Source organism: Lepisosteus oculatus, unplaced genomic scaffold (assembly GCF_040954835.1).
Source record: "Lepisosteus oculatus isolate fLepOcu1 unplaced genomic scaffold, fLepOcu1.hap2 HAP2_SCAFFOLD_136, whole genome shotgun sequence".
NCBI lineage: Eukaryota > Metazoa > Chordata > Actinopteri > Semionotiformes > Lepisosteidae > Lepisosteus > Lepisosteus oculatus.
Window position 1 is genome coordinate 80,610 of NW_027167685.1, and position 17,548 is coordinate 98,157.

The window sequence follows — 17,548 nt, forward strand, 5'->3', positions numbered from 1 at the left end:
TTGGGCATTCCTGATATGACAAAGGGGTTCACTTTATGTGTTGACGAGAAGGCTGGTTTCTACAGTGCTGTCCTTTTACAGGAGCACGGAGACCGGCTTAAACCAGTTGCTTATTATTCTCAGCGACTGACCTCTGTAACCAGAGGCCTCCCAGCCTGTCTACAAGCTGTAGCAGCAGCAGCTGCAGCTGTCATGGCCTCTGCCTCTTTGGTTTGTTATCGTCCGCTGAAGCTTTTGGTTCCACATGCTGTGGCTTCTATCCTCCTTCAGAGTAAAACTTCACATTTCTCTTCCGCGTCTACTCTTCACTACCATCATGTCCTTTTATCTTTGCCACATGTTACTATCGAGCGATGCACAGTGTTAAACCCTGCAACCTTGTTGCCCACTCAGGACGAGGGGGAGCCACATGATTGCCTGGCGGCCATCACCTCTCAGGTAACGCCCAGGCAGGATCTCTCTTCTTCTCCCCTTCCTAACTCTGAGTTGCTTTTCTATGTTGATGGGTCAGCTCGTAAGGACCCGACTACTGGATTGAGTCATGTGGGGTATGCAGTGGTCTCCGACCACTCCACTGTCGAAGCTGCTAGCCTCCCTTCGCATTTATCTGCCCAGGCAGCTGAACTTTTGGCTTTAACAAGGGCCTGTGTCCTGGCAACCGGAAAGTCAGTTACTATTTACACTGATAGTAGATACGCTTTTGGGGTTGTGCATGACTTCGGTACTCTCTGGAAGAATAGGGGGTTTCTCACCTCACAGGGCATGCCGATCCAACACTCCCTCCTGGTAAGCAATTTGCTCGAGGCTATTTTGTTACCTAGCTCTATTGCTGTGTGCAAGTGTGCAGCACACACCCACTTGCCGGATGAGATTTCAAGAGGCAACTCCAGAGCCGATGCTGCAGCAAAGGCGGCTGCAGTATCCCCTTTTTCTTCTGCACTTTTACTTCCCCTTCTCAGCCCTGAGCCCGCAATGGCTTCACTATCTGACATGCAGGCCCTGGCCACTCCGGCTGAAAAGGCAGTCTGGAAAAAGTCAGGCTTGTTTTCTGATGGGGTCTGGCTAGGCCCAACGGGGAAACCATGTCTTCCCCGTCATTTCTTCCCCTACATTGCTAAAATGGCACATGGGCGAGACCATGTGTCGAAAGGAGGGATGGTAAGTATGGTAAGTATGCATTGGGACACGAGGGGATTCACAACTTTTGCAGAGAAATTTTGCAATAAATGTCTCATTTGTGCCCAAAACAATGTAGGACGAGGCACTAAAACTCAGGCCTCAGCGCACCTCGTCCCAGATGATCCGTTTGATCACCTTATGATGGATTTTATTGAATTAACACCATGTAACGGATATAAGTACTGCCTGGTAATCGTAGACATGTTTTCTAGATGGGTAGAAGTTTTTCCCTGTAAACACGCTGATGCTAAAAGTGTGGCTAAGCACTTGCTCCAAGATGTCATTCCCAGATGGGGAATTCCAGGAAAACTTAGTTCAGATAACGGTACCCACTTTGTGAACAATGTCATTGCCTTTCTCGCCAATCGCCTAGGCATTGATTTAAAACAGCATTGTTCGTACCACCCTCAGAGTAGTGGAGCAGTGGAACGTATAAATGGGACCATAAAGAATAAACTAACAAAAATGATGGCTGAGACAGGAATTAATTGGTTAACGTGCCTCCCATTGGTCTTGATGTATTTAAGGGCCAGGCCACATTCCACCATAGGACTCTCGCCACACGAGATTCTTACTGGACGCCACATGAGAATAGGGCTTCCAGAGGTAAAGGGGGAGGCCACAGACCTCACCCACTTAGACGAGTGTTTGGTAGCATATTGCCGGAAAATGTCTAAACTTGTTAGTGATATTCATAAACAGGTTAAAGCTGCGCTGCCTGCACCAGACCAGGACCTCTGCCACACCCTCCAGCCAGGAGACTGGATTCTGGTGAAAGACTTCAGGAGAAAGAAGTGGTGTTCACTCAGGTGGAGGGGACCGTACCAGGTGCTGCTGACCACTGCCACTGCTGTGAAAGTCGCGGAAAGGGTTCCCTGGATTCATGCTTCCCACTGCAAAAAGGTCACAAACGAACTGAGCAAAGTGCAGGAGTGATGTCTCCACAAGGACAGATGGGGACCTGCTTGGGACTGATGTGCACAGCTTTTTTTCTTCTTATGTGGCCTGTCACCACCGAGAAAGAAGAGGAATCTAAACGCGAAGCCTCTTTGTATACAAACTGGCTGAATGAAACTGATAATGAGGGGGATATGAGTAATTTGTGGTACAAATTTATAAATCATACTGTACAGTTAAAGAAATTTAATGCATCTTGTTATGTATGTGCTTTGATGCCTCATTCTACAGCCTCACCCATGCAACTTTTCCCCCGACCAGTTGATAGTCACATTTCTGAATGCATAAGTCTAGTGGCAGGATTTCCAAAGCCAGATCCTAGATCTTTTCCCACCTTCACCATAACGTATTTGACCTACTCAAAGGGGCATCCATATGCAGCCGGCCTGAAGATAAATAAGTCTACTACAGTAGCATTAGGCTTTGTTTCTCCCAGAGACCCAGCAGTGCATTTTGCTATTCACTTCAATGTTACCAGTAAAAAAGCAGAATGTCCTCCTTTGTGGGATTACCTAAAGAATCACATTACCTGGACTGATTCTCCTGTTAAAGTAGCAGTTTACCTGCCTTCTAAGGTTAATCACTCTTATTGCTATGAGAATAAAGGTCGTGGCCCCTCAGTAGGAATAACAGGAGGCTGTAGCGCCACGGTTACTAACCATACTTTATCTAATGGAACTATGGTTTTGATGGATTGGTATTGGCAATGTGGTGCAAAAGTTTATGATAGCCTTCCTCCCCAGTGGAGAGGAGTGTGTGCTCTAGTCACGCTCCACCACTCCATTCTCATTGTCCCAGTAAACTCTTACTTGTTAAATTCAATGAAGCCCCTTCAGAGGGAGTCAAGGGTTAAACGCGCTCTCAGTTGGGCTGACAGATATGGTCCAGATATTTCTAAAGTACCAGAAGACCATAGACTATTTACTGCAGCTGAAATGATTTTTTCCTCAGGACTGAGTATTCAGGCAGTAGCTAATGCCCGCTGGTTACAAATTACTCGCTATGAAATGTACTCGTTTATTAACATCACGTTAGAAGGCTTAGACGCTATCAAACAAGAATTAAGGGGAGTTAGATTAATGGCACTTCAGAACAGGTTCGTGCTGGATCTACAAAATGCAGCATCTGGAGGAGTCTGTGCTTTAATAGGAGACTCCTGTTGCACATTTATTCCAGCAAATGACAATGATTACGGAAATCTTACGCTTGCTATTCAACATTTGAAAGAACTGAGAGACAAGGTGGACAAAGAAAGAGGCATTAAAGATATACCTGCTTTTCTCTCTTGGTTAGAATCACTGTTTGGGCCGGGGGGAATGTTTTTTTTCAAGTTACTAACACCAATTATAGTAGCTGTGATACTTGTCTTCCTGTTTTTGTGTTGCTGTTCGACTTGTATTATTCCAATGCTTCGCAATATGATAATGAATATGTTTGCGCATCAGTATATTCTGATAAAAACGGAAGAATCTGAAGTATGGGAGCCTCCTGGGAGTCCATATGAAGAATCTAATTTTTAATCATTTTCAAGAATAAAAGGAGGGAATTGTAGTGGAAATCTAATGAGTTAATTGATTCTTAAAAATGTAGAGAGCTTTGCAAAAAAATATATTGGTGCTTTTAGATAATATTTCAAGGATATAACTGCTATGCTACAGTATGTGCAGAATTTTAGAAAACAGTTCGTCAACAAAGTACACTGTTTGGGTTAGTTTAGAAGACAATGTACCAAAACAATATATGCTGTCTGGGTCATTAGAATTAGCTGAAAGTAACAGATAAACTTTGAATAACAAATCTAGTGTTTTTCTCTCGCTCTATGAGGTAATTTGTTTTCTTTTAGAGAAAGGGGAAGTTTTAGAAGGGACCAAGTGCTGAACTTTTTTTTACAGCGCAACGTCTTATAAAACCCTGTACTGCTTGTAACTAACTGAGTCTCTGATGCACTTTGCGAAGTGGCAGCAGGGCTCCCAATATTGCAATATTGAAATAAAGACCTTACTCAGGTGAGAACTCTCTCTTGTGGCTTCCTTGATAGTTAAATTTCCACGACAGCGTCAATATGTAGGCCATGTTAATACAGAATTATTACTTTGTCTGTCTCGTCTTTGTATATAGCTGAATGTCCCTGACAATTTCATGTTAGTTTTTAAGAACAACATTGGTGCTAATATATACACATATAGCATATAAGGAACACGTAAAAGTTTAGTCCATGCTGAAAAGATAAGAAAACTGCCACAATGTTTCATCTTGGAATAAATCTTTACTTGTTGTTTTGCAGCCTACCCATTCTGACCTAACTCCTCCCTTGAAATTCCCTAACAGATAAGGGTACGTAACGGCTCATGCGATGCTCAGTTGCAATTTGTCCCAAAACAAACAAGAACAGCAGCTGAGGGTTTGAGTTTGAACATGCACTGTATTAAAGCAGCTTTTATTTCCATTGATAAATGCTAGATATTCCTACAGAGATTCTCCAGGTGAGTAAGCGATTCCTGTTTCTGTTTCTATTTCTGTTTCATATATATATACAGTATATATATATGTTACATGTGTCTCTGCAATAGTATAAATGTGTTATACGCTATCAGGGGCTGCTTTTTTGTGCACCTCATCTACATCAAGGGTTTTTTTTTTCATTTATGTTTGTGGACCTTCACCATTTGAGGAAGTGAGTTAGATAATAAAGTTACAGGTATGGTGAGCAATGACTGACAAAGGCACGTACTGCGTATTCCTTACAGAAGTGTAAGCAATTTGTTCTAAAAAACACCGGCTAAAGTCCAAAATAATTTGCAATCTTATTACTTAAACAGAATTAACATCAATAAACTGTAAGGTGCTGGTACATGCGAGTAGATTTGATCTTCTATTAAACAAAAATGCAATTACAGCTCTAAAAAGGTCAACCTAGATTTCTGTAAAAGATCTGTTCAGGTCATCGCTGTTCCTCTGACCTTGTGAGTCTTTGGAATTTTAAAAGTGTATTTTGCTTGCCTTTCATGTGGTCTGTGTACAAGTCACTGTGGCGTATGCGGTCCTACACAGCCTTGCTATAGACGTGACGAGCCTCCGCTATGTTGCAATGGAGAACAGGTTCAGTACGGAGCTGCCGAGAAAATTCAGCTGGAAAGCTCGTTGCAGAAAAGCATCGGTATCTGTGTCCAGCGGCAAAGCGTCCTTCGTGGGTGCTGAAGAATCGATTTCACAGGCTGCGGGTCCAGGCGATTTAGAGTGTTAAAGGTCCCAGCGAAAACGAAATGGCGCTGGTCCTTTTACACGCACGCACGCAACCAAATGCAAAGGACGCCGTAGTCAGCAGGATTTGAACCTGCGCGGGGAGACCGCAACGGATTTCAAGTCCGTCACCTTAACCACTCGGCCACGACTACAGCAAGTGCCGCGGTCGCTGCCTTTTTGCTACAATCGAACAGGGAGTACGAGGCGGCGGCGGCAGCGGAGGCAACTTTTTTCAAGTTCGCTCTCCGTTTAAGAAACCTTTTACGCCATACGTGCAAGCACACACACACACACCTCAGAGGACTTAAGGGTGGCTTCAAGTTGGAATGATAAAGTCTCCCCGTTCGGACATGAAAACAGAACGTTCTTAGACAGAAAGCAATCAACAACGGAGACATGTGGACGACGATTTTAGTCACTGCACTTTGAATAGCATTTTTGCTCCAGTTACAGGAGATGCACCAATGGCCCTTGACCTACGTTCTTACCAATGCCTTGAACATTCAAACAAAACAGCCCTCAAGTCCTGCGGTTTAATATAACGCTGTTACGTGTCGAGGCAGTATTTGACTCTGTCCTACCGTTGAGACACGGGGCGTATATGGAAACGAACACATGCTACGGATCGTCTCTAATCGGTCCCTACAGTTGGAAGGCTCCTTGAAGCGTGCACCCCCATCATTCATCTTTGCGCATCTGTGAAAGGTAGACTCTTGAGCAATGTTTGAGCCAGCTCTAAGGCAACTAGTGCTATTGGACAGAGACCTCTGGAAGATCCTAAGAGTCTCTTAACACCACTTCCAGCAGCAAGCTTAATTGTTCGCTGGAGGTCTCCCACCCAGGTACTGACCAGGCAAAGAATCACCACTACATTGAATGAGGAAGTTAATCCTGAAATCCAATTACATATCTCAAGGTAAGACAAATCCATAAGAACATGTCTTAGTATTACTTCGTTTACATTAGTATGGCACTGAGTTGGAGCTCCTCTTTAAGCTGTGGTTTAGTTTTGCATTCATGTGTTTCTAGAGCAGTTATTTATGGGGGTGGGTGGGTCTTTCACAGAGGCTCAGGACAAATCCCCTGCCTGAAAGTCTAATGTGTGCGTTCAGAAAGTCACAGGTCAAGAGCCAGGCAGGAGGACAATGGACAGAAGAGCCAACGAACTAAAAATGAAAGAACAAATATGAAAAAGCCACCATCTTTTTCTTTTTGACATTTTCCGACTTTCATGCAAGCCAGGACAAAGTTGCTCGTAGCTACTTGTGGATTCAAATACTCTATTGAGTGCTTTGATGAGTTTTTGCAATTTGATTGTCGTCCTGTCAGCCTGTTTCTGTTTTTTTTTTCAATCTAGGGATGGAAAGTATGAGGGAAATGATGGAGCAATCAATAACCGCTCCGGAAAAATGGCAGAAAGAAATGGTCCGTCACTAAGGACATTTGTGAAGCAGAGGAGTGACATCACCACAAAGGCGACACATTCTGCTGATGGTTTTGGTGAATAATGATTGAGGCGCGTTAAGAGAAAGGCAGCTGTGTCAGCATGCGTAGGCTGCAAAGGATCAAGCAAAGGTTTACTCCATGCTGAAAAAAGAAGAAAAGAAGCACAACGTTTCGACTGTGGAGCCTTCTGCGCCATCATCTTTAGCGGTGATGATGTTTACATTGGAAAAACTGAGACACGCGTCCCTGGGTGGGCTTGAACCACCAACCTTTCGGTTAACAGCCGAACGCGCTAACCGATTGCGCCACAGAGACTGACAGCTGCTTGTGCTCCCTACATTTGCAGGTTTCTGGTCAAAGAAAACAATCACTTGCGCTTCTTGCAGCCGGCAATCTTTTTCCACTGACAACCAAGAAATGGATTTCATCTTTCACAAGCTGTATGGATTTCTTCAAAAACAAGTTATTCCAGAAAGGAAATGAATTCTTGCATTAAACTGAACCAAGCTGTACATGTTTGTCTGAAATGAGACATTCGGCACAACAAGACACGGAGAGAGGCACCGCTGGTATTCAGACCCAGGATCGCCTGCTTACTAGGCGGGCACTTTAAGCCACTAGGGAACAGCGCCAGCGGAGCACCGCGCTTTTACAGACACTTGGACACATCTGCGTTCGGTGTGCACTTAACCTGCTCTCTGAGCCCGTTGCCTCCGTCCCATTTGATAGCAGAACTGATGCCAAGAGAAATGATGAGAAATGGCATTTATCGTGCACTTTTCATGTCCAACTGCTGCAGTTTCCAGTGGGCAATCTTTGTCAGATGGCTTGGAAAAACGCACTGTGTTTCGGCTCGGGAAACATCATGAGCAGTGTCCTGCATGTTTTCTGTGTATAGCTGTCTTTTAACGCATACAGAATTCATTCGAAATCATTGATTTCTCCAATTAACAAGGGTCCCTTTTTGAACCTGCCAGAAGCATTCTTTCAATGTAACAGATTTACTCCGGGGAAAGGCAGCATGACATTGAGAGTAGCTCAAGCTTTCAGCACCCGTATCGGACTGCGTGTATGCAGACACCGCTCAGAATCTCCTGTAAGATTCTCCTTCAATTCCGTTTTGCACTTCTTTAGCTCTTTCAAAAGGCTTCGCTTTGCTAGTCACAATCCAAGGCTCATGACAACATTTGGAACCAATCGCAACTGCGTTGGCCAGGAATCGAACCCAGGTCAACTGCTTGGAAGGCAGCTATGCTCACCACTATACCACCAACACACACCTGCAAAAGCCCTGCAGGACACCACCAGAGAATGCTCACGATTTCGGAAGCTGTCTCCGGGACGTGCTGATTCCACACATCCTGAATAAATCATGATATTGTTAGTTGCTGTAGCTAGACGTTTAAATGAGTTTCACGGCCAGATGGACTGTTTCCTCCAGCGGTATAGTATTGCAGTGAGACAGCACGATGCCTGCAAGACTATGTCACGCTAAACGCCACAGATTGTGTTTGTCCGTTCGTGTCAGTCGTCCTGCAGCCACGGGAAGTGGGACACAAACATGCTGCAATGCTTTCAAGACGTTAGGATTTGTTTGTGTAACATCCGAGAAGAGTACTTGTGGCTTGAATGTGAACTGTACGTGCCCGCCCCCTTTCCTCTGTAGTGCATGAGTTCCTCCCGGCACGCCCTTCGTCATTGTTCTGTCATCTTGTATTTAAAGGGTTGAATTTCTGCTGCTGAAAATAAGCAACGGTTTTCTCACAACGCCCTTTGTTCCCAACGGAGCCCTTGTCTGTCATGAAATTCTTCAAAACCTCAAGCTAGAAGAAGAAGAAGACGACAAATATGAAGCGTTACCGCAACGACATGCCATGAGACGATCGATAACGATTTCCATAGGATCCCCGCGGTTGCCTGGCAACCGTCAGCTTTGCGCAGTGGCAGTATCGTAGCCTGTGAGGTTTAGCCGAGGCGCGATTATTGCTAGTTGAAAACTTTTCCCAATACCCCGCTTCCGCCGGTTTGCAATACAATCGGCGAAAGCAATTTTTGATAGTCTCGTCAGAGACTGAGCAAGGTGTTTAAAGACAGATTTGGTCATGGTGACATCATGGTAGAAAGAAACGAGCTTGTTACGTCTCAACAGAAACGCTCTTTAGCTCTTTCAGCGTTATGCAGAGAACAGCGTCTGTCGAGATCACTTTTGAGTTAGCGCGAAACGCCGTGTGCTGTCAGTTTGATTTCATATTGCTCGTAGCGGCGCCCGGCTTTTGTCTGTCAAAATTTAGGTTGCGCTTCTTCATGCTGCATCGTCGGCATGAGTGGAGCTTTTTAAACGTCTGTACTTACTGCGCCCCATAAGAAATGGTTTGTCCCCGTTCAAAAGAGATTGTGCGATGTCCTGCAGCGTTCGCAAAGCAAACCTTTGACAGTTTGAAAAGAGGAATTTATTCTGCTTCCTGTGCGTGCAGTAGTTACAAAGTTGAACGTCTTTACACGATCTGCTGCAGTTTTCAGTGGGCGGGCTTTGTCAGATGGCTTGGAAAAACGCACTGAGACATCATGAGCAGTGTCCTGCATGTTTTCTGTGTATAGCTGTCTTTTAACGCATACAGAATTCATTCGAAATCATTGATTTCTCCAATTAACAAGGGTCCCTTTTTGAACCTGCCAGAAGCATTCTTTCAATGTAACAGATTTACTCCGGGGAAAGGCAGCATGACATTGAGAGTAGCTCAAGCTTTCAGCACCCGTATCGGACTGCGTGTATGCAGACACCGCTCAGAATCCCCTTTAAGATTCTCCTTCAATTCCGTTTTGCAGTGCTTTGGCTCTTTCAAAAGGCTTCGCTTTGCTATTCACAATCCAAGGCTCATGACAGCATTTAAAACCAATCGCCACTGCGTTGGCCGGGAATCGAACCCAGGTCAACTGCTTGGAAGGCAGCTATGCTCACCACTATACCACCAACACACACACACAAAAAGCCCTGCAGGACACCACCAGAGAATGCTCACGATTTCGGAAGCTGTCTCCGGGACGTGCTGATTCCACAAATCCTGAATAAATCATGATATTGTTAGTTGCTGTAGCTAGACGTTCAAATGAGTTTCATGGCCAGATGGACTGTTTCCTCCAGCGGTATAGTATTGCAGTGAGACAGCACGATGCCTGCAAGACTATGTCACGCTAAACGCTACAGATTGTGTTTGTGTTGGACAGTTGGACCCTACAGCTGGACCCTCATAGACAACCTGAATAGCTTATTCAGAAGCAGTGCTGGACCGGGAACGAACCAGCTTCTTCCCAGGCACAAGAGTGACTTGTGAGGACTCGCGGTCCCACTCTGTGCATAGAGACTTTCTACCAGCCAGCCGGACTGCTGGTAGATCCCCTCGGAGCAACGACTGCCCTGCGTGGATGTCTAGACAAGGACCGGAGGTCTGTAATAGCTTTGAGGAGCTGTGTCAGGCAATGATCGGAGAATTTTCGGCTTTTATCGATCCCATAGCTGCCGTGGCCGCTGTGCACCATATTAAGCACGAAAAAGCTGAAGCCCCTCGCGACTATTATCAGAGGCTTAGGCGCACTTATTTTGCAGGGCGGAATGAAGAGGGTTGCGAAGAGAACGTGAATTTCAAAGGTTTATTCATTGCTAATCTGCATCCCTCAGTCAGGAAAATGATTGTGATGCACACTGATGCAAAAGCGATGAAAATGGCTGACATTAGAAGGTTGGCTCAAAAAGCCTGGGGAGCTGAAGTCTCTGCTTCCTCAGAGCGAAAACCTGCTAAAACGGCCGTGTTCGCCACTAAAGCCAGCAGGGTTGACGACTCGCCTCAGCTCGAGGCAGCTGAGGTTCCTGAGCTCGCTAAGCCCCGGCGCAAAATAGGCAGGCAGGACCGCACTAAGCGTCAGAGCCGCCGTGAGCGCTACGGGGAAGGCAAGGGCTCAGGCAGAGTCTATCATAAGACTGGACGAAGGGAGTCGACTGCAGCCCGCCTGGCCAGGCTTGAACAAGCCCTGCCTGAGAGATCAGGACAGGGTAAACCTTCCGCACCGAATGCCGGAAGTGTGAATGAGCTTAGGGGGACCACGCCCCTTCTCACTGGAGGAGGCGGGGATCCGTCCCAAGCCCCTCCCTCAGTCTATCTGATTGGGTGGGAGGGTTCCTGCCTGGAAGAAGGCTGTGACTCTGAGTTGGGCGCTGACCCCGCCCCTGAAGTCAAAGAAAAGGCAGGCTTCCAACAATTCTTAGGGAATCTCAGCCAGAAAGGCAAAGCAAGGCGTATTTATATCAAGGTTTCTCTTGAAAACGTCTTAGATAGAGAAGCACTGATTGACACTGGGGCTGAAATTAGTTTGATGTCAGCCGATCTACTCAGCGAGCTCAAACGAGTAGCGAAAGGAAAAGGCATCAGACTTAAGGTAGAACCGTGTAAGATAGATATTTCCAGCTATACCCAGGATCATGCCAGGAGTGTGGGTGGCACTTAGGTTCGGGCCAATGAACGTGGTGCATCCTGTTTACATCTCTAGGTTTAAAACAGAGCCACTACTCATTGGCCAAGACCTGCTTGACAGGCTGGAGCCTCTGGTGGACTGCCAGCGTGGAAAATTGTGGGCTCAGGTCAAAAACCCTAAGCCTGTTGCACAGCAAAAAGGGGGATTCAGTGGTTATGCTGTGATCACACAGTGCCCACTGAACACTATAGCTGAGTTGGAGGTTCCTCCTGGTTCCTCTGGACGAGAATAAATGTCTCTTCTTGCTTTCCAAAACTACAGGGAAGTCCTGCCCAGGCCAGCACTCCCACGGTCTCCCAACTACAGGAGCAGTGCTCCAAGCAGCTGCTTGACCCGCCAGGTAAAGCACACCCCCTTTTCATCCCTGAAGAAGAGTGGATCTCCCTGTCCGGTAATGAATGGGAGTCCTTTCTGTGCACCCTGGTACCTCAGGGGGTCCAGGAATACCACCCCATGGTGGTGGGAGGGGGTCCAGGTGGCAGAAGTGCAGGTTGATGATGTAATTCTTAGCCTCAGCTCTGAGAAGTCCATAATCAGTGAAGGTCTGTTCGAGGACCTGTCGCCAAGCTGTCAAGTGACCCTGGTGACGCAGTCACAGGTTCTGTGGTGGGCACCCCCATCTCATAGGTCCATTTGGAGCAAAGGAAGCTGTGTAGCTTCCATCTCCATCGGAAAAAGGAAGTTTGCTCACTACTTCCTATTGGAAGTACCTATTGGTTCGACTGGGCGCCCAGCTGGACACAGTAAACAGTGTGCTGTGGACACGGGTGGACCCAGATGCCCACTCTCTAAGCGGTGACCCCGAGAACATTCGGTCAGGTCAGACGATTCCTCAGGCCTGCCAGGTAGTAAACGAATCGGACCTGATCGTTCCTGCGTCAACAGCAGGGTTTCCAGTACGCCTTGTCCTAAAGAAGGGACAGAGAATGGACGCTGAGATGGTTTTCTTCCAACCATCAGCTCAGTTTATCAGACTGAACCTAGCAGTCTGTTGTACCCCCAGACTGGAACGGAATGGCCGAGCCACCTGCCTGTTGGTGCAGAACATAGCAAAACAAGATGTCAAAATCCCTGCTCGCACTGACATGGGACTGGTAATTGACAATGGTTTCTATGATTTCGAACTAGCCATCCCAGTACTGGGGCAGCTCCCTGGTCCCTTGGCCAGGGAGGGGGGAACCGAGCAGGTGTACTACACCTACCCCCGGCGGATGATTGCAATTATGCCAATAGAGGGATTCTGCAACCAGGAGGTGTGCAGGGTGGACCTTAGCGATAAGGATGAGATGGTTGTGTACACAGTACACGCAGGTGTTCCGATGGACCACTCAGCCGAGAGTACGACCCGGGATACCGCCATGCCGTCAAAAGCGGGGTTCCTAGAGCAGGTACAGGAACAGGTTGGCAAGGCAGATGCCCTGGAAACGGAAAGCCAGCGTCAGCAGCTGCGTCAGAATTTCCAGGATTTCCGGGAAGTGTTTGCACGGGACGCCTATGACTGCGGGGTGACGGATTTGAACACAGTGCGCATTCCAACGGCCCCTGGCGCCCGCCCAACCTATGTCAGGCAGTATCGCATTCCCCTCACGGCATACGAGTCCATAAAGCAGACGTTGGATGCTCTACTAGAGCGTCAGATCATAAGGGAGTGTAACTCCACTTATAACTCCCCACTGTGGCCGGTGCTGAAACCCAATGGTAAATGGCGTCTGACCATTGACTACCGGCAGCTGAATAAACAGGTTCCTTTGTCACGATGGCCAATGATCTACCTAGATCAGGAGTTAGCCAAGGTGACAACAGCGAAATATTTCACCACAGTGGATGTGGCCAATGGGTTCTGGACCCTTAAGGTAGAACCAACAGACCAGTACAAACTGGCCTTTTCCTTTGGAAACAGGCAGTTCACCTGGAATCGATGCCCCTTTGGGTATTCCAACTCCCCAGCGGAGTTCAACATATTTCTGCACAAAGCCATGAGTGATGCAGCCGCCAGGGGCAACCTGGTCTATGTGGACGATATTCTGATGAGGAGTCAGACCTGGGAAGAACACATGGCCGAGATCAGGCATGTGTTGACCCAGCTCTCCTGTGCAGGGGCCAAACTGTCCCTGGCTAAGGGACAGTGGTGTAGGACCCAAGTGGAGTACGTGGGACTGTTGGTTGGAGCCCAAGGCATACAGCCACAGTCCAGCAGAGTCCAAGCTATCCAGAATATGAAGTCGCCCACTAACCTGTCTGAACTGCGCAGCTTTCTGGGAGTATGTAATTATTCCCAGCAGTCCATTGAGGATTACGCTGAAATAGCAAGGCCCCTCCACAAGCTGTTGCAGAAAGACGTGCCCTTTGAGTGGGGGCCTTCCCCAGAACAGGCTGTGATGGAGCTGAAGCGCAGACTCGGTAGTGCGCCGAGCTTGGCCTACCCTGACAAAAATAAGGTCTTCTACCTTGAAGCAGGGTTCTCAGAGCACTGCCTTGGGGCTGCTCTGAGTCAGGAATATAACCAAGAGTGAAGGGTGGTGGCATATGCCAGTCGAGCCCTGAGCCCAGTGGAGCAAAAGTTCTTGGACTGCGAGAAGGCCCTGTTGTCTACGGTCTGGTCGGTAGAACACTTCCGTAGTTATGTTGGGGGACAAAAGATCATCATCGAAACCTGCCACCAACCTGTGACATTCCTGCATAGCCAGAGACTGAAAGCGGGCAGGGTGTCAAATAGCAGGATTGTGGCATGAATGATGGCCCTACAAGGCTATGAGATAGAGGTACGTTATGCACAGAGCAAGAAAATGTACCTGGGACAGGGCCTGGCTTTGGGCCAAGTGTGTCACGGCTGTGACACTGACATGGAAGCTCCAGAAACAATTCCCGCTGCTGAGCTACCGAACAATCATCGGTACTATGATGAGAACGTGGGCCAGGGCTTACCCATGGCCTATGTTGACGGTTGCTCTTTTCGCCACGAACAGCAGGTGCTAGCAGGGGTAGGAGTAGTCTGGCAAGACAATACTCCCTGTGGGCCGACCCGCTATAAGCTAGGACCAAAGACTAGTCAGTATGCGGAAGTAGCTGGGGTGCTGATCACCCTCCAGCAGGCCCTGACACATGGCCTTAAACAGTTTGTCATCTGTAGTGACTCGAACTACGCCCGACATAGCTTCGTGTCTCACGTTCCGTATTGGAAGGGTAACGGCATGAAAAATGCCCGGGGCAAGGAAGTAAAGAACAAAGAGTTGTTCCTGGCCAGTGACAAGCTCACGACCGAGGCTGGAATGATGGTTTACTGGAGGAAGGTGAAGGGACACTCCCAGGTGAAGGGACCCGACAAAGACGGGAATGATGAGGCCGACCGGTTGGCCAAATCTGGCGCCTTAGAGGGTGAACCCTGGCAGTTCCAGCAGGAATGGCTACCCCCAGAATTCGTGGCTGAGGTCAAGGCGGTCACCCGAAGCAGGGCTAGACAGGATGTCGGAGCTGACCCTCAATCTGTAGTGCTTGGGTCACAGGGTTTTAACACCGATCTTGCGGAAATGCAGAAACAGGACCCAGCAATTGGGCAAATGTATCAGCATATCGCTGACCCAGTGCGTCAACCTCTTTCGGAGCAGGTGCTGAGCCAGTCTCTGGAGCTGAAGGAGCTGGCAGAGGTGAAAGACAACCTAAAAATTATAAAGGGGTTGTTGGTTTGTGTACCAGTTGCACAAGGTGTCCCAAAGTGGGTAGTTCCCCACTGTCATCGGGGGGTCATGATCCAACACGCTCATGACGAACCCTGTGGGGGTCACCGGGGAATCAAGGCTACATACGACACTATCCAGCAGGTGGCATTCTGGCCTCACATGGGCCAAGACATCGCCGCGTATGTAAAGGGGTGTCTGACGTGTAGCCAGTTCCAACCATCACGGCCCTTGCACCGTGCACCACTCCAGAAAAAGGGCATGACATTCACCTGGTCCAATCTTCAAATGGATTGGGTGGGGCCGCTGGTGAGGTCATCCAGAGGGAACAAATATTTCCTCACTGTTACGTGTGCATTCACAAAATGGATTGAGTGCCTCCCAGCACCCAACGACACGGCAGAGACAACTGCAGTGCTGTTGGTGAACCATGTGTTCAGTCGATGGGGATTCCCCCTGACCATGGTCTCGGATCGGGGAACCCATTTCACAGCTACAGTAATGGCAACCCTGTGGAATATGCTTGGGGTCAAGACCCAGTTGCATATCTCCTACCACCCTCAATCCTCGGACCAGGCAGAAAGGGCAAACCGAACGGTGGTTAGTATGCTCAAAAAGTTTGTCTCCAACAGCAGTAGGGACTGAGACATTAAGCTGCCCCTGGTTCTGATGGCCATCCGAGCTACGCCCCATTGCTCTACGGGGGTCCCACCTTTTGAGATGATGACAAGTCGGAAGATGACTCTTCCCCTACACTGTCTTTATGGGGTGGAGGACCTGAGCACGACGGGGGCTGCTACGGCCCATCAGTATGTGTCAGACCTGCGAGCACATCTGCAGGCAACCTTTGCTTTTGCCCAGAACAATCTGGGAAGGAGTGCAGAGGGTAGGAAAGCATACTATGACTGAAAGGCAGTTAACCAGGAACTCCAAGTAGGAGACAAGGTCCTGTACTTCCAATTTGCCAAACCCACAGGGGTGGCCCGGAAGTACTTACCCAGTTGGACAGGACCCCACGAGATTGTCGATAAGGTATCACCGGTAGCTTATCGAATTCAGATTGAGAAGGGAAGGCAATCTCTGGTCTACAAGTGGGTGCATCGCAACCACCTCCGGTTGTATCGCCCACCTCAAATGGCGCCGGAGAACACAGAATAGGGTTAAACGTCCAAACCCGATCAAAGAGGGGGGTGCCCCTTTGTAGCTGCAGGCAGTTAGGTACTGTACTGTAGGTCCTGCTAGGAAAATATATTCAAAATTATAGTGGAACTGTACCATGTGCCTCATCTATGTTCCAGAATGGGAATCCTAAAACTGCCAGGGCTGGTCCTGACAGTACTGTGGATCGCCTCGACACAGCCCCTTGAAGTTGTGGAACCTTGTCCTCCTACCGGCATAGTCCTGCAGGAAACCGTAGTCCTCTCCATGGAAATCTTTATGGTACAATCTTTTTTTTTTCTTATAAAATATACTTTATTCCGAAAAAAAACACATCTCAAAGGGAAACGTCTCACACGATAACACTCCACAAAATTAAAACATCGGCGGAACGGCGGTGATTGTCCGTTATCAATCCTTGCAAGGGTGGGCGGATTTGCGCTATTATGAGAGTCCCTCCAAACCCTACCGCTTGCTGTAAACCATTAATCCCTGTACAGGGTCCATAGGCCTTTCCAGTGCTCCTTTGCCGTGGGGAAACCCCATTTAGCAACGTCGCGCTTCATCCTCCTCCTGAGGTCCGCCAGGATCCTCTCTTCCAGCTCCCTCGCTCCCCACTTGTTGTTGTGCCGGATGAGATTGTTTCTCGCGTCCCACAGGCCTTTCTTTGTGAGGGACAGCAGCAGCCACATCAGGAACTGCGTCCCCCTGTCCAGTCCGGTAGGTGCCAGCCCCAGCAGAATGTACTGGTAGCTGAGCACCGCATTCGTTTCCAGGAGTTGCATTATGTTGTCCATTCTGCCCCACACCGCCTTGGCGAAGGGGCAGCTCCTTCACTTTATTAAGATACTGAAGAAAGATGTGGAGACGGGGGTTTGAATTTAATCCTTTCTGTAGGGGGTTTAGACTTTCAAGTCACAAACTGGGGTTTATGGCAGGAAAGGGGGGTTAACTGATAAGGATTGCAGATGCAAGCTAGGAACCCCCCTGGGTGTAATGTTAAACTGACCATTTGTCCAGAACATCGTAAACTGGCCAAATACCATGAACCCCCCTCTTTACCATCAGACCGAGTGACGTCAGAAACGGAGAAGAAAACACTATATAACCCAAAAGTTTGTAACAGTACGGGGAACAATACTTCGGTTTTGTTGTTTCTTGCGGGAAACAAGACTTTGGCTTTATTGTTCCTTGCATGCAATAAACTCATCTGTTTTACTTCATCTCGGGATCAAGAACCTTATTTCTTCTGTTACAACAAATTTGGCGTAGTCGGCGGATGCTCCAGAAGGCGCAGAACTTCCCATCGGCAGGAGAGATGGTCAGCGCGCACATAACTAAGAGGTAAGGACTCCTCTTTTATT

General features: G+C 47.9%; 5 non-coding genes across 5 annotated transcripts; 1 reads left to right on the plus strand and 4 right to left on the minus strand.

Moving 5' to 3' along the window:
- Window positions 1-5,449: 5,449 nt before the first annotated feature.
- trnas-uga (transfer RNA serine (anticodon UGA)) lies at window positions 5,450-5,531 on the minus strand. The gene has a single exon. It is a non-coding gene; the product is annotated as a tRNA-Ser (tRNA).
- Window positions 5,532-7,066: 1,535 nt separating this feature from the next.
- Window positions 7,067-7,140, minus strand: trnan-guu (transfer RNA asparagine (anticodon GUU)). Its single transcript has one exon. It is a non-coding gene; the product is annotated as a tRNA-Asn (tRNA).
- An 889-nt stretch (window positions 7,141-8,029) lies between these two features.
- Window positions 8,030-8,101, minus strand: trnag-ucc (transfer RNA glycine (anticodon UCC)). Its single transcript has one exon. It is a non-coding gene; the product is annotated as a tRNA-Gly (tRNA).
- Window positions 8,102-8,754: 653 nt separating this feature from the next.
- Window positions 8,755-8,896, plus strand: LOC138226372 (U4 spliceosomal RNA). The gene has a single exon (XR_011184510.1). It is a non-coding gene; the product is annotated as a U4 spliceosomal RNA (small nuclear RNA).
- Window positions 8,897-9,729: 833 nt separating this feature from the next.
- trnag-ucc (transfer RNA glycine (anticodon UCC)) lies at window positions 9,730-9,801 on the minus strand. The gene has a single exon. It is a non-coding gene; the product is annotated as a tRNA-Gly (tRNA).
- Between the last annotated feature and the right edge of the window lie 7,747 nt (window positions 9,802-17,548).